Source organism: Barbus barbus (genome assembly GCF_936440315.1).
Source record: "Barbus barbus genome assembly, chromosome: 42".
NCBI lineage: Eukaryota > Metazoa > Chordata > Actinopteri > Cypriniformes > Cyprinidae > Barbus > Barbus barbus.
In genome coordinates, this window is record NC_136720.1 from 12,440,931 (window position 1) to 12,457,975 (window position 17,045).

Below are 17,045 nucleotides of genomic sequence, written 5' to 3' on the forward strand. Positions count from 1 at the left end.
CATTAACGAAGATTAATGAGCCTGTCCCAGAAGAAGCGATGAAAGCCCAAGCCATTACATAACTTGTGTAATGTGTACTATAATGTACACCTGTGTACACTGTGTTTCAGATGAGCTTGTATGTTTGGGATCGTGAGCAGATCTTTTCTTTCTCCAAACTTTAGCCTTTCCATCACTTTGGTCCATAAAATCAGCCACAAAACCTTGTCCCAGAATTTCTGAGGCTCGTCTCCTATTCTTCTTGCTAATGAGTGGTTTGCATCTTCTGGTGTAGCCTCTGTACTTTTGTTCATGAAGTCTTCTGCGAACAGTAGATTGTGATACCTTCACTCCTGCCCTCTGGAGGTTGTTGCTGATGTCATTAACAGTTGTTTTAGGGTCTTTCTTTACAGCTGTCACAATGTTTCTGTCATCAACTGCAGATGTTTTCCTTGATCTACCCGTTTGAGGTGTGTTACTTAGTACACCAGTGGTTTCTTTCTTCCTCAGGAGATTCCAAATGATTGTACTTGCTATTGCCAGTGTTTGTGCAATGGTTTGATTGATTTTTCATCTTCTCTCAGCTTCACAATTGCTCGTTTTTCACCCATAGACACCTCTCTGGTTTTCATGTTGGTTACACGTCTAACTAACTATAAATGCAGTCTGCACAGATCTGAAACTGAGCGCAGACATTCAGTGCCATTTATTGTTTGAATAATCAATTAATAGGACACACCAGGGCAACAAAACACACCTGTCAGTCACATGTTCCAATACTTTTGGTAACATGAAAAATGGGTGGGTTCAAACTAAAGGTGCTATCTTCTAAGTTGTGTATCAGATCCAGATGAAAATACCTGTAAATAAAAGCTGAAATGTTAATCTCTCATCTCACGTTCATCTTTTGATGTCAAATCCAAATGTTTTCAGTCTACAGCAAAAATAAAGGAATTGGCCTTACTGTTCCAATACTTTTGGAAGGCACTATTATATATTTTAAAATGTAATTTTTTGTGTTTAGGAGCATTACTCCAGTCTTCAGCGATCCTTCAGAAATCATTCTAATATGCTGATCTGCTGCTCAAGAAACATTTCTTATTAATTATTATGAATATTGTTGTGCTGCTTAATGTTGTTCTGGAAACTGATGCATTTTTCTCAGGGTTCCTTGATGAATAGAAACTTCCAATAATAATAATAATAATAATATTCTCAGCTTATAATGCAGAAAATATCATAAAAACATGATAATACACTATTGAAGAGTCTCCAGAAATGTCTAAAACCACACTAACAACCCAAAATACCGCAGTTGCAGAGATGGATTGAGGCTGCAGAGCAGAGATAAAAAGAAAGGAAGTAGTTACAGATACCTTTTCTTTCATTATTTCCTCCAATTCTCCCACTCAAAGGTAGTGTTGGCCGCAGTCACAGGCAAGTGCAGAAAAGAATGCCCATTTGTCATGACAACCTAATTCACAGGCATTTGAGAGTCGCTTCACAAGCCATCAGTGTCAGAATGTGCTCTGCCTTTAACGGATCCAAGTGACAAATCAACCTGGCCTTTCTTGTTCTCTCTCCTCATCCCTTTCTCATTCTCTCCATCTCACAATCTCTTCTGTATCTCCCTCCTCAACTTCTGCCACAATATCCAAAAAGCATTTCTCAAGTACCTCTATGGCATTGTTTCTCTCCTGATGTTTTCCTAAATCGCCCTGGCAAATCAGTTTCTAAATAACGAATAACGAAATAGAAAGTGAAACTGATATATGCATTTAAAACAAACATTCTTTCTCTTCTGTGAAAATAGACTAAAAGCATTTATGACTCATGTTGCACTACACAGATTTGTCCAACCAAATGATTTGAACCAAATAGGTAAGAAAAATCATGAATCATGAAAAGTCTGAATAAACTAACTTCACTACTATAAAGTATGCTTCTTAAATTGACAGCAAACAGCAATGAAGTTGACGTCATAAGTCAAATATGCCTTTTATGATCAAAAACAGTCCAAAACAGTTCTAAACAAATATGTTAGTGGATTTTAATGTGAGAGGACAACAGAGGATGGAGTTTTTCACTAGAAAAAGTGTTATGGATTACAGACTACAAAATTACTTACAAATTTTCATTTCTGGGTGAACTATTCCTTTACTATGAAAGCTATATGCTGAGGTAACGCATGTAAAATTAAGTATAAACAATGGCCGGAAGAAATGCAGAATGTGAAAAAGAGCTGCAGATGGAGATGGGAGGAGAAAGGCTGGAGGAGATTGAGGGATGATCTGTGAATGTAGAAGAGGAGAAGAGAGGAGTCCTTCAGGGTCCACTGCACCGCTAGTGAAAGTGGCCACCGGTTCAAATTAGAAACCGTGTGGTGACTAGTGTGAGAAAATCTCATTAACTCTCCATCCGCCCCGAGAACTGATTCATCTGTCTTTCCATGGTTCCTTTCAGCAAGCCTGGATTACAGCGATTCTCCTGTGTGCCATTCAGCACTCGAGTTCATTTACTGTAGTGCAGGATACAGCACGCTTTGGGAAGAGGAACTGGATTGGGACCAAACATGCGTGTGAATAACACAATCATGTAGAGAAACCTTAAGTGTCTTGTCTTTCATGACCGTGAAATCAGGAGACGATTAGGAAATGAGCAAAAGGCAATTAGTGGAAATGCATGTAATTCACTAGCATTCACTGCATGGATTATATCTGTCAAAAATAAGCCCCTTAATCGTAATCCATTTGTAAACTACAGATAGGATGACACGGGTCATTCATATAATGCCCAGAGCTTTTTTTAGCAGCCAAAAATATCAAACCTGTCACACACATGCAGGATTTGGTCATTTACAGTGTTCGTTTGTGTTAATTTGTAATTAGGTAGTTGGCATGAAATGTCAAGCAATGAGCTCTGATATGAAATACTCCATCTACAGCTATTTCAGTAACATTTCTATCATTTTTACATGATTACATTAAAGTTTTTTGTGATGTTATATTAATTGAGTGGCTAAATTAAATATATTATACTGCAAAAACATGAATGTATAATAATACAGGACTAATTCTGTGAGAGAAAAAAAATCACACTATTATACAAAATGTTCAGTGTTACATCAACTGAGACTTCAATATTTTTACTGTGAAAGTACTTCAGATAGTTAATGCATTTACATACACTTTAGCATGCTTGGCATTGAAAAATACTACTTCCACACATAATACATTATAACATGCAATGCAAAGTGTTGCCCAGGGGTTTGTACAGCACATAAGGAATGACTATTGCTCTGATTTATGCATGGCAAGAGAAAAGCATGTGTTAAGTCCTACATGAACGTTTGTGCTTGCATTTGATATTAAACATGCAGCACATTAGATCAGATCTGACTGATGACACTAAATGCTTTCTGCATGAAGCATCAGAGCACGTTTTGATGCATCCCTCAGCATCCTTCATGCGCGCGGGTAACAATGAGCAATACTTCATCAACAGTGAGCAATTGAACAATTTAACCAAAAAGACCAGTGCAAGTTCCATAAATAGACCTATTTAGCACTTCTGAAACCAAGTCTATCCACCTTTTAATCAATTTGAATGCCCGGTGAGGCTCGAGCATCACTGGCAACAGTTGAAATACGACATTCACGTTAAAGTATCTATTCACTTCGGTGCACTTCATTTCAAAGATAAGACTTTATAAGATAAGAGGAGCAGTACGTACCTTTCCAGGGATTCACAACCTGTCCTCAAGTCTGCGAGTCCCCTTATTTGGCATCGTCACCTTTCAGAAAAGGCAGCGAATTCCACAAAAGCCGCCTCACCTGCTCCAGCAGCAGCTCTAGGCAACGGAGGATGATTACAGCGGAGAAGCTGTGTGGGCGAATGCCCAGTAACTCTCTCCGGAGGTGTTAGTCCGCCCAGAGATCCGGCAGCGGCTGTCACTCCTGCCTGTCCCTCTCGCGGACCTGTCAGCGCCAGCCACCCGCTCTCACGAGCCAAACCCCGGACGAACAAACGCGCCTCGCCGCTGTAACTGCTCTCGTAACCACCGCGTGGCGCTGCCGTCTCCATAAGAACTGAGGTGAACAGAGTTGTCACATCTCGAGACAGATTGTATCTGTTATTTAAGAAAAGGACGTCGCGTCTTATATTTATTCATTGTTTACTAAAGATTCGGAATACTTGAGTGGGCGGAAAAAGTTTTTTTTTTTTTTTATATATCATCTGAAAGCACAATAAATAAGTTTTCCATTAGGAGAGGACAACATGTGGCTGGGATGCAACTAGGCTATTTGAAAATCTGGAATCTGAGGGTGCAAAAAAATCTAAATAAAATCGCCTTTAAAATTGTCCAAATGAAGTCCTTAGCAATGACTAGTTATGTGGTCTAGGGTCACAAATGAGTAATTGTGTTCTTTGTTGTCTTATTTATTCACAAATGCATATGCATAAGCTCAAAGCATAATAAATGTTCAAAATAAATAATTTTTCTAGCTTTCTACCAAGCTAGAAATTATATTTTACCCAAATTGAATCTGTTTCTGTGTGTCCACATACGAATCGAATCAAATAAAGAAGGTGTTAAATTATGTATCACCACAAGGCTGTGCTGTTCTTCTCTTAAATTCATCCAGCCAGCGTTGCTGCATTCCCATGGTGTCATTATACCATAAGTTGCTGTGTCCTAACAGTCTGAGAATGATTGATTGATGCCATTTCTTCGTATGTGCCTTGTGCAATCTCTAACGCTTAAGAACATCAGAAGAGAACGTTCACAATTTTCTCTCTTTAACTGGTTTGTTCTGTTTAGTGCCGTCACAGCATCTCTCTAGAACTGTATACACACAGACATATGATTGTGGTTTGCTCAATTGCCACTAGAAACAATTTCTCTCATGAAACCCACGCAGGAATCCAGAAACACACCATGAAACTCTGCTCATACAGATCCCACACTAATTCAAAAGGATCCGATGCCACTCCACACCATAAGCAAATGCATGCATAGTTTGGTGCACAGGCCTTTATAATGAGCTGCCTCAGTCTGAGCAATGATTAGAACCTTTACACACAGAGTTTCAAGTAATTAGCACCTTCCCACATTCAGCTTGTGTGTGTGTGACTGCAGCATCTAACATGGTAATGTTATTGATTGCCTGGCAACCATCTCTGTCATCTCCAGCTGCATCACTCATCCAATCACAAAGTTTCATTAATACCCAAAGGTACAAAAAAAGTTTACGATAGCTTGGTTGCAGAAAGTTTTCCAACATACTTAGGTTAAATTATGCCGGCAACACAAAGAGATTCATTCACATAGACCCTGCTCAAATGGTGAACTCACTTTTCATAGTACGTGCAAGCAGTTATTGACAAATTGAAGTTAGCACTTCATGCATTACACAATTATCTTTTGAAAAAAATAATTCCAGTGATCTGCTGATTAAGAAGTCCAGCTCATCTGTACAATTTCATTTAATCTTTATCAACAGAATTCACAACTTTAAACTACTAAACTGTAGATTAAACGCTCAAACTTGACAAGCAAAATTAGGTTTAAAGTGAATAAAAAGCAAAGATACAAAGTCTCTCAATTCACTGTAAAAGACTAATCATTGATGCACATTTGACAAGAAAATGCTAGTTCTATTTCTCTACTTTAAAACTGAACTTATAATTCTACATTTTCCTTGTAGTTTTTCAAATAGTATGTGAAACTTGTGTTTTGTTTCCAGTGTAACTGAGTTTCTTTGGAACATGTCTTCTGATGGGGGGGGGGGGGGGGGGGGTCACGGTTCCCACAAGCTTCCCACCTCACTGTCAGAATTTCAGCCTTTATTGACCCACTCTTGGTTTTAAGATCCTCACAACACTGCAGTTTGTCTAAAACCAGATCTTACAACCCTGCTTATTCCCCTCAACATGAAGTCATATTAGAACACAAGGACATTGACACTAAGAGGCAGATCATGAATCTGTTCGTTTAAGGACTGTATGTAACGGAATAAAAACAGTGAAAACAATGAGAAACTGAAACTTCCCACCAAGTACTCTGACAAACTGTAGATTCATTTAAACTACAGTTCAAAAGTTTGGGGTCTCAGTTTCTATTGAAACCCCAACAAAATTACTTTTACATGGTAAGGATGCATTAAGGATGAATAAGCAGGTTTGTAAGAGCTGGTTTTAGACAAACTGCAGTGTTGTGAGGATCATAAAACAACTTACCAACCCTAAACCTTCTAATAGTAGCGTAGACAACAATATTTTCTATGTCTCTCATTTTTGTCACAGGTGCATGCAAGAAGTGTTTCAACAAAACAAAAGACTAAGAAATACGTCTAGAACCACAAACCAAACCATACATAAAGCAAAAACAAACAGCGGGTATAAATACACTGGATAAATTAAAACAAGGAACAGGTGGGACTAATCAATTAACAAATGACTTACTATGGCAACTAGGGATAGGCCATATGACCAAAATGTTATTTTGCTGTATGAGAAATTAATATATATCTTGTATATGTACATATACAATTCTGTATTGTTGTATAATGTGCATTGTATTTCGAGTGCATAAAACTATAAATATAAATATTATTTTATGCAAATTTTATATAATTTGAATTGTGTCTGTGCATTGATAGACAATCAAGAAGATGTTAAAATTTGTGCCACCACAAGGCTATGCTGTTCTCCTGTTAAATCATTTTTGTGTTGCATAGTATCTCTCTCATGGTCTGGTGTATGGATCAGGATTCAGGGGTCAGGAGCAGGAAGGAGAAACATTGGTCTAGTGCAGTGCTTCCCAAACCTGTCCTGGAGGACCCCTAGCTCTGCACATTTTGTATGTCTCCCTTATCTAACACAACTGATTCAACCCATCAGCTCATTAGTAGAGATTGCAAGACATGAATCAGGTGTGTTAGATAAGGGAGACATACAAAATGTGCAGGGCTAGGGGTCCTCCAGGACAGGTTTGGGAAGCACTTGTCTAGTGGTTTCTTAAAAGTTTCTGTGTAGATTAACTTGAGCAACTCAATAAGGCTTACAGTAAATCAGAATCAGAATGAGCTTTATTGGCCAAGTATGTTTACACATACAAGGAATTTGTTATAGTGACAGAAGCTCCACAGTGCAACAGAAGGACAGTAACAGGACAGGACACAGGTAATAAAAACAAAATAACAGGAAATAGCCAATAACCAATGTACAAAGCAGCAAAAAAAAAAAAAAAAAAATACACAATATATAATATAGGCGACTATGTATGTACAGGTCAAGTATGTGCAAATTAGAAATGAGAAAATAAAAATAAAATAAGTGAGTGTGGTGAATGGATAATGTATTAGTTGTGTGTTCTACGTTTATTTATTGAGTGTTCATGAGATGTATTGACTGAGGGAAGAAACTGTTCCTGTGTCTGGTCGTTCTGGTGCTCAGAGCTCTGTAGCGTCGACCAGATGGTAAAAGTTCAAAGAGGTTGTGTGCTGGATGTGAGGGGTCCAGAGTGATTTTACCAGCCTTTTTGCTCACTCTGGAAAAGTACAGTTCTTGGAGAGTGGGGAGGGTTGTACCAATGATTCGCTCAGCAGTCCGGACTACCCTCCGTAGTCTTCTGAGATCAGATTTGGTAGCTGAGCTGAACCAGACAGTTATTGAAGTGCAGAGGATGGATTCAATGATGGCAGAGTAGAACTGTTTCAGTAAGTCCTGTGTCAATAGGCTTTGCTTGATATTTAGTAGGCCTTGAAGCTAAAGTGATTTCATTTATTAACAACACGAAAGATACTGTATATGTAAAGGGTTATACCTAGTCGCTTCATGTGTCACAAACAATTAGATTATGTGATGCAGTTTGCATGTCTCATTTACATTTGGCCACAGACAGTGGATAATTTCCCAGTGGAGAAAAACTACAAAATAAGTGCTGAAGGCACTTTAGACAAAGGCATCACTGAAATGCAAATGTAAAGTGATATATTGGCTACTATGAACAATTTGCAACTAGTTTGCAGCTCTTCTTACCTGGAATCAGTTTGAAGCTTCCATCCTTAAGCTTGAAGACATTGTTTGATGAATTTGCCCCTAATTCTCCAGCAGGTCCGACAGTAATGTGCTTCATGGATAATTTAACCCTTTCAAAACTGATCCCCAAGAAAAGGAAGACTTCATTCTCATAGTTCACCCCACCCACAAAGCCTAACCCAGCATCAATCTGCTTCAGGGTATCACTTCACGATCCCAAGCTATGGGGAAAAATATAATAAAATAATGAGTGATGCTGTACTGCAGATGCAGCCAGTGTTTGTAAATTGTTGCATGACAGTTAGTTTATATAGCTATATATAACATTTATATAGGCGAACGACACATCTGCCATTCACAAGATTTATGGATAAACTTTGGTATTTTGATGTCTTATGGTACGTTTACTTTACTTTACTTTTTGTCATTTAGCAGATGCTTTTATCCAAAGCGACTTACAAATAAGAAAAAGTAACTAAAACTAAAAGTCAAAACTCTGTAAATAATATATATACACACATTTAAGAAAATAAAGAAAATAAAATTTACAAATGCATACAACATTTCAATACTAAACATTTAAATGAAAAAACTAAAATGAGCTAAAAACAATTCAAAATATTAAAACAACAAAAGGTATGAGTATAATAATGCAAAATATACTCATAACAAAAGGTATGAGTGTAATAATGCTTCTAACATAACACTAAGCCAAACACCAAAAAAACAACTACACGTGTATGTACAGCCACACACCTATACATATACATACATATAAAAAATAATTCAATATATATATTATTTCATATCCATATAGTATGAAGTACTAAAATAACTCAAATTAAATAAAACTAAAACTGAATAAACAACCTATACAGACCTAGACAGTGTTTTGCTCACGTTGGTTGAATTCAGCTAATACTGACAGTAGTGTTTTGTTATTTGTTTGTTTTTGGCTTGATCTGTTTAGAATATCTATAATTCACAGTGGAACTGATAATTTCTTGGTTGTGTTTTAAACACAAACTACTTAACTACACACTACTTCATTATAAATAAAGAGAAACAAAATATAATGCCTAGCCTGTCTCATCTGTGATCCAATGCAATAAGCTCAATCGCAGACAATGCAGGATCGGACATAACTATAGATGCCAGACTCTCTTAAGAGTAAGGGGAACATTTTCTATGGCCATACTGCCTAGGAAAGACTGCATTAACAACAGAACTTGCTCTTTGCTCCTCAGGGTGCGGAACAAACTGAAATGAGGTGGAGATCTGAATCCTGTAAACTTTTCTATGATCTACCAGAAGCTGCCAGATGTTTAGTATCAACCTTTCAATATTGTTAGCTTGTTCAGTGCCCTGAAAGACCTCACTGGTAGGAAACAACTGAACATGTTTGACTGTAGGGGAGCCCTAACAACCTTACATGATACTGTACCTTAAGTATCCAGGGCACCAGACTCCGACAGCATTGTTGAGAGGAGATTACTCAATGCCTTAGAACACCTAAGAATGTCTATCAGCCAATCAGAGTCAAGAATTTTAGGGCATTTTTGCACCTGGCTCGTTTGGAACATTTGTTTCGGAACCTGGAACATTCTCCCTTAATTATTGTCTATTGTCAATAATGTAGCATCATATGACGCACAGCTCACTCAGAAGTCACTTTCAAACCAAGTAGCTTTCTGTTGGTCACTGCAGCAAATCTGCCTGCCCAACTTAAAGTCATTGTGAAATCTACAAAGGGAAAACTTTCACCCCCACATGTAATCCTTGCATGTGTGAATTCCATCTGCTGAGCTAACTGTCACATCTAGTCTTCAATCAGCTGAAGAGAAACCACATCACATCCCACCATCCCAAACTGCTGAGACCATCACATCTCAGCTTCTGACACCTCTTACACAGCACTTAAAGGGGTCCTATTATGCTTTTTCACTTTTTGAATTTTAGTCAGTGTGTAGTGTGTATGTTTGGGCATAAAAAAGATCTACAAAATTGCAAATCTCAAAGTCCACTCCAAAGAGAGATATGTTGGGGGTTTTTAAATCCCTTTTAAAGAACTACAACGAACAGCTCGTTTGGACCAGAGCCATAAGGCTCTGGTTTGGACTACAGTGTTTTCCCAGTGTTTGTGATATCACAAAGCGGCCCATTAGACTATCATTAAAATAAACGCTGCCTATGGAAATTTGAATGGTTGGCGGGTGGGGAGAACTTTTGGTTGAGCGCTGTGTGTTTCAAAATCGAAACCCGGTGCTGGTATTTTTATATTGTATTTCTTAAGGAAACCGACTGTCTTCAGAAAATTATGAATGTCATTTTCATTTCATCTTGCATGTAATGTCTGATAAAGCAGCATTTGTGAGAGGAACGCTGCTTTGTGTACAGCGTTACAGGGGAAACCTCGATCTCTACCACCCCAACAGGGCCTCCCGCTGGCAGGGAATGAATTTGCATATATATATGCGGCCACAAATAGTGTAAGTCTGTGGGACTACGGGATAAATAAATTCAACTGTATAACAGTTTCAGTGCAATTCATGTTATAATGTTAGAATTAAAGAACAATAAACATATTACCGTTGCACTTATCTGTACATAGTCAATGCAGTTATTTTTAAACTGTTGTTGACATCCAATCTAAAACGTGATTTAGATTAAAAAAACAACAACATTACCACTTTAATATGTCTTGTAATATCTGTGCATGCAAAGGTTCTGCGCGATGCTCTTGTTCAATATTCTCAGGGTCTGAATTGATATGGCAGTATTGACGAACTTTCTGCTTTTGCAAGGGGCGGGGCAGTACTGAAACACTGTCTAAGGCCAATCACAACGCACTGGGACAGCTAACCAATCACAACAAATTTCGTTTTTCGGTCCCCATCCCTTGCAAGTCTTACCCTTGCAGAATCAGGAAACAAAGTGCAGCTATAACACAACCACATTTTCAAATATTGTGGTCATCTCATCTTTTTGTGTTAAAAGCTAGAAACAACTTCATGCTTATTCTTGTTTTATGGAATTTATGGAGACTAAGATTTTACACGTTTCATGTTTTTGACCTGTAGATAGTTTGCTTTGTTCCAAAAAGGGACTTACATTGTTAAAATGTTGCATTTTACCACTTAGTTTGGTTCACTTTTACAAGTCAACATTTTAAGTCATGCCAAAATGTACACCTGTCACATGCGAGTAAAATTGTCCTCTCATTGGTCAGAGTGCTGATTAAGTGCAGGATTTCACTCAGTGGTCATCCATCAAGATGTACTGACAAGTTATATTTATGCATTTAGCAGATGCTTTTATAAAAAAAAATTATCAACAATATTTGTAATATACAATGCCAGGTTTATTAGACAACTACATTAGGAAGCGAACTACTCTCTAATATGAAATATTTTCTGTATTGTTTTTTTTGTTTTTTCAGTTTCTTTTACATGTTTTTTGCATTGCACGTTGAATTGTTTCCTGTGTTAGGGTTGAAGGAAAAGATGGTAAACCTTCTGCGAGGACTTTCTGTTTTACCACTTTATTTTTCCACAAGTTCGCACTTACATGTAATCAGATTGGAACAGTATGCATATTTGGCATGCTGTCTGATGAGATATATACTTTTGTGCTAATCAAGTTGATTATTTAAATGTACTCCTCCTGTGCCAAATTGGCCGATTAACTGAATGTGTTCCTCCCAAACGTTGTTTTTACAATGTCTTACAATGGAAGGAGAAATGCAGAGAAGAAATAGAAGGGTTGTTTGTTGTTGTCTCTCTCTCTCTGTGTGTGTGTGTGTGTGTGTGTGTGTGTGTGTGTGTGTGTGTGGTGTATTGTCTGTCTTATGTGTTTTGCCTGCTAAAATGACGTCTTATCATCTACCTTGTCTTATTGAGTGGAATAGGCCATACAGGTGATGAAGATTAATTCTGAAATGCAGGAAACATTGAAATACCTCCAAATGCTTCTATTAATTACACATTTATGTCACGTATATGAATATTTTCGCATACAAATAATCAAAAGTGGAATCTACAAACTGTTTATGCTTAAGAGTTTCTCAGATCTAACTTCACTATTCTTTGCAACGCTTTAACCAAATGGTGTCAAGGTGCTTATTACTGGTGTGTAGTGTGAGAAGTTCATATAAATTTACAGTAGAAGAGTAAACACAGCGTTGTTCATCACAGTAACACGTGACAACCACATGTGTCAAAAGTGTTGTGTTCAGTTTGAAAAATATATCTATAGTTTAAAACCTAGCATGCTTCTCTTTGTAAAACTGCTTGAAAATTGATCTTGCATTATATTTCTTAAAATCAATGCTACTTAGTTTAAAAGTTTATTAATACTGCAATAACACTTTTACTTTTTTAAATGTGACCTAATAGTCTGTTACATGATACTCATTTTGATCCTTATCCATTAATTTTTCAAAAACACATACAGTGACTAGAATAAACCTTATATATGATTGTAATGTTTTTGCTTCACAAATATACATTTAAAAATATATCAGAAATCAGCTAATGTACAATAAAATCATCAGATCAAATATGCTGAATGTGTTTCACAGTGCTCTTTTATTATGCATAATTCTTAATACCTCATGTGTGTTCACCTATACCGTACACAAATGCAAGTAATGGCACACAACAACACGGCCACCAGAGCCACAACAGCAACTCCAATCAGCAAAGAGAAATGATTCAACACTAAAAAAAGAATTAGCAGTGTTTGGAAAACCACTGATGATTTAATGATTCAGTTAAACAATTGATAGATAGTTATATCACAATCTACAAACAAAATAACTATGATGGCAGTGGAATGAGAAATTAAAAAGTAAGAGATTAGCATTAACATTAGCATTCTTATGTCAATGGTGGCATCTGAAAGAGTAGGACAACGATTTGCAGGCAGAGTTTGAGCACAAAGGTACCTCACGAAACTGATTTCAGACAGACTTCTGAGGCAGCATAATGTTTTAATGATATACAACAAAACAGTGAGAGCTTTGGTGAATATTTAGTTAAATACTACAATACCTACGACATCAAAAGTGGAAAGAATTGGTTGAAAATTTGCATACAACCAGACCACTAACTGCAAATTTTAGGAGCCATTCTTCGTTTTTAGCCCACCTGTCACAGATTTGAACAATTATGGGATGCCAAAGGCAGTGAAACAGAATACATCTATGATACTTTTAACAATTGATCAGATTAAGGCATCTTCAGACGTGCTTTGATGCCTTTCTACATTGGAATGCAGCTTCTGAATTAAGGCAGCATTTTTCAGCTTTTGGATGCAACCAATGATTATTTTGCTGGTGAATGCACGATTTACATTTATCTCATTTATTGACAGGTGTTCTTCTGTTGGATGAATCACAGAACTGAAACTCACGTTCAAAAGATGAAGGCAGCTGAAGCAGTTTCCTTGCAGTGCCATGAGTGTTATTACTGACACACTGCAGAGTGGATGTGTGTGTGAGAGACTGATGTAGAGTGATGGAGCTCCTCAAGCCTGTGCTGCTCAGTCGCTCTTCACTGATGAACATGTTTGAAGAGTTGTGACAGGACGTCCAGACAGATGCCACTCCAGTTCAGAAGAGTGACAATCCAAACTGAGTGCACGTCATTCTTTTGTGTTCCAAAAACTCTTCTTCGTCCATACAATTAAAGTCAAATGGGTGCAATGTTGCTTTGGACCCCACTGACTTTAATTGTCACCATGATTTTAACACTTGTGATCTCTGTTTGTCCACTTGCATTTGTAAAACAATCCAGATATACTGGTCTGAAGGTCTGAAGCTACAATATAATGGACTCAAAAATCTAGCACTAAATTTGCCCCCGCATTTAAACAAAACAGAATTAACAGCACTGCGGTAAGGTTAACTGAAATAATTAGGCTTTTATTATTTGGTCTTAAGCTAAATAAAGATACATATATATATTTTTTATATGACACTATTATTGGATCATAACACAGTAATAGTGTCATAACTCTTCATTTTATGATTGACTTTAAGGTGCTAATGAATGTGACGAGGTAAAATTGGCTGTTATGTAATACTCACACTGAATGTCCAGCTTCACTGATGAGTTTTGGCTGCCATGTTGGTTCTGAGCTGTACAGTGGTACCAGCCTCTGTGTGTCGGGTCGGTCCTATTGAAGGTAAGAGTATCTCCAGTCTGCAGCTGCTCCAACTGTCCTTCTCTCTCTCTGGACCAGGTGTAGTTCACTGCTGGATGTGCATCACTGCTGCAGATCAGAGTCACTGAACTGCCCTCCAACACAGAGCTGGAGGGAACCACAGACACTGATGTGTTTTTAGACGAATCTGAAGGGGGAAAAAATTCAGGTCCTCACAATAAAAATCACAATAATATGATTCACGAGTCAAAACTAAAAAGCATCACAAAGCCTCACTTACACTGAATGTGTACTGTGATGCTGTCCTGTGCTGTTTTGTTCTTGTCCTGTAGCTGGTAGGTTATAGTGCAGGTGAAAGTGACTCCATGCTCACGGTGAGTAGCAGTGAAGTTCAGATCAGAGATGAGCTCCTGTAGTCTGCTGCTCTCACTGAGGGGGATTCTGGGAGTGGAGCTCCATGTGAGAGTTGGTGGAGGAGAGGAGCAGAGAGTCTCAGCAGAGCAGCGCAGACTCACAGAGCTCCCCTCCAACACCTCCTCCTGATCCTGCTCCACATACAGCTGTACTCTGGGTTTGGGAGGAGAGTCTGAAATACACACAGATTCATGTCTTATATTTGAGTCTAAGAAATGTCTAGTTTCATAAAATTCATGTTTTCATTTCATCATTATATACTGTAAGTATATCTAAATAATATTTCCAGTCATGAATTTACTCACCAGTCACATTTATTGAAACACTGGCTTGTTTAAAGGTCTCTTTCAGTTTGCTTTTACCCTCAACCCTGAAGTAATACTGACCACTGTGCTTTGATCTGAGGTCATAAAAGACAGTGGTGGAGTCCTTATCTTTTAATTTTCCAGTTATACTCCCTCTAATCAAGGAGTTCTGGCCTGATGTGCTTGAGTTAAACATTACATTGCTGTTCACATCAGTCTTATCTTTGTACCACACTCCTGTAGCTCTCTCAGTGAGGTCTGTGTCATAATTGTCCTGAATCTCAAATCTACACTTTATGATCACACAAGATTCGCTGAGGGCTTCAATCTTCTCTGGCAGACTGATGTTGAAATCTCTACAGCAAACACCTACAACACACACATGATGAAAAGCATTATTTTAAAGGGTGTGAAGTGAAGAAGGGAAGGAATATAATATATTTTAACAGAAAACAGAAGAGAATGATTTTCTCTGCAGTGGCCATCTCTTCATTAACAGACACTCAGTCCTGTAGGGAAAAACACACTTGTAAATCTGCACAAATGACAAAAATAAACTCATGTAAATCATAAATTTAGCCTCACTAATAATGCCTATTGATTAAAAGTTTTCAGAATTTCAGAATTATACTGAACAAACAGATATCCATGAATTCAGTACAAGTATCCTATCAACAAACTGATCAGTGCTTCTGAAGAAACATCTAAAGAAGAATAAGAAGAGTTTACCAGACAAGAGTCTATCCAGTGTAGTAGTAGCAGTGTAAGCCCCATTAAACATCAAAAGCATTCTGCTATGGACATTAAAAGACAGTAATTTCTTTAAGAACTACATTCTTTATTGAAGCTTGCTTACACTTGCTTAATCAGTCCATGCATCCCAACTGAGTTTATTGTCCAGCATTATACCAAGGTATTTGTAATTTGTTACTAATTGTATATTACACTTTGCTCTTTCTCTCTAAAATCAATATTCTCCTTAGTTTTGGAGATATTTAAGAGGAGATTTTAATTTTCACACCAATTTAAAAAGAGAGCCAAGAGAGGCCCATGTTCTTCCTCACCATCATGTAAATGGCTCACTAAAGCGGTATCATTTGGATACTTATATGTCTGTTTTTAAAGAACTCACACAAGAATTTGTATATAAAATCAATAATAACTTAGATAAAACACATCCCTGTGGAGCTCTGACTTAAGTGATCATCTTATCCGAAACAGACCCTCCTATTTTAACCTGCTGGATTGTGAAACTAAGAAAATGAGCATCCTACTGTCTCATGAAAATTCTTTTGCCAGGGTAGCAGCTAATATACCGGAAGAAATACAGTTAAAAGCTGTTGAGATATCGACAAATATAAATTTTGTGTTTCAGATACGATGTACTTTCTCACTAATTGTTCAAAGCACTGTGCAAAGTGATATTGGACGAAAACTGTTTAATCCTTAGGGCCTAGAAACTTTAGCCACTGGAATTATGGTATTATGGTACAGGCAGGGACAATACCAGAATAATAAGATGCTCTGAAAATATCTGTAAAATCTGGCACTAAGTGAACAGCACAGTGTTTTAAGACATTCCCACTTATCTTATCTGAACCAGGGCTTTTATGTTGATTATATTTTCTAAAAATCTGGCTTCATTAATGTGGAGTTAAGTGCCTTTTTCTGTTCTAAAAAGGGGGTGTCCAAATACTTTTGTCCATATAGCGTATGTGCAAGTCATTGGTATTTAGTGATGAGTTTTTGGCTCAAGGTCTGCAATTAAAGTCACACCAGAGGTGTTCAGCTGGGATTTACTATTCATGTTAGAATAGAATAGGGTCCTGTCCAAACTATTGCTATAAAATTAAAAGCACACAATTCCCTAGAATATCATTGTATGCTTAAACATTAAGATTTGTTCTCATGGAAATTACTAAAGTAGTCAAACTTGTTCATTAGAAGGGGGCATCCCAATACTTTTGTCCATAGAGTGTGAATAGAAAGTTTTTTTATTTAGTAGCTATTATGCCACAACATTATGCCACAAATGCTGCTGAGCTTAATTTTTACTAAACCTAAAATCTACTTTGAAATGTCCATTTTAGTGGCCATTTGGACAGTACTTGTACATCCCATGCCATCACGACCCAATTA

The 17,045-nt window shown here is 37.4% G+C and overlaps 1 pseudogene across 1 annotated transcript; it reads right to left on the reverse strand.

Moving 5' to 3' along the window:
* Positions 1-3,768: 3,768 nt before the first annotated feature.
* On the reverse strand, positions 3,769-15,391 carry LOC306861830 (sialic acid-binding Ig-like lectin 13; annotated as a pseudogene). Its single transcript has 6 exons — positions 15,346-15,391; positions 14,907-15,275; positions 14,468-14,773; positions 14,176-14,374; positions 13,435-13,654; positions 3,769-4,067 (listed from the first exon to the last, which is right to left on the reverse strand). The product of its transcript is annotated as a sialic acid-binding Ig-like lectin 13 (transcript).
* Between the last annotated feature and the right edge of the window lie 1,654 nt (positions 15,392-17,045).